The sequence below is a fragment of the Rhincodon typus genome, unplaced genomic scaffold (genome assembly GCF_021869965.1).
Source record: "Rhincodon typus isolate 14 unplaced genomic scaffold, sRhiTyp1.1 hic_rhity00009102, whole genome shotgun sequence".
Classification (NCBI taxonomy): Eukaryota; Metazoa; Chordata; class Chondrichthyes; order Orectolobiformes; family Rhincodontidae; genus Rhincodon; species Rhincodon typus.
Genome location: NW_025974740.1, coordinates 7,843 through 8,330, shown reverse-complemented (window position 1 = coordinate 8,330; position 488 = coordinate 7,843).

The window sequence follows — 488 nt, the reverse complement described above, 5'->3', positions numbered from 1 at the left end:
AGAGAGAGAGAGAGGGAGAACATGGGACAGACAGAGAGTGAGAGAGAGAGAGAGACAGAGAGTGAGAGAGAGAGAGAGGGAGAACATGAGACAGAAAGAGAGGGAGAACATGGGACAGACAGAGAGTAAGAGAGAGAGGGAGAACGTGAGACAGACAGAGAGTGAGAGAGAGAGGGAGAACGTGAGACAGACAGAGAGTGAGAGAGACAGACAGGGTGTGAGACAGATAGAGAGAGACACAGAGCAAGCAAAACAGACAAAGAGGAGGTGAGAGAGAGAGAAAGCAAGAGAAACAGAGAGAAACAGACATACAGCAAGAGAGAGAGTGTGGGAGACAGAAAGAGAGCATGAGTGAAGAGAGTATGACAGACAGAGAGCGCGCAAGAGGCAAAGAGATAGACAGTGCGAGAGAAGACTGAGTGCGAGAGAAGAGAGAGAGAGTGCGAGAGAAGAGAGAGAATGCGAGAGAAGAGAGAGAATGCGAGAGA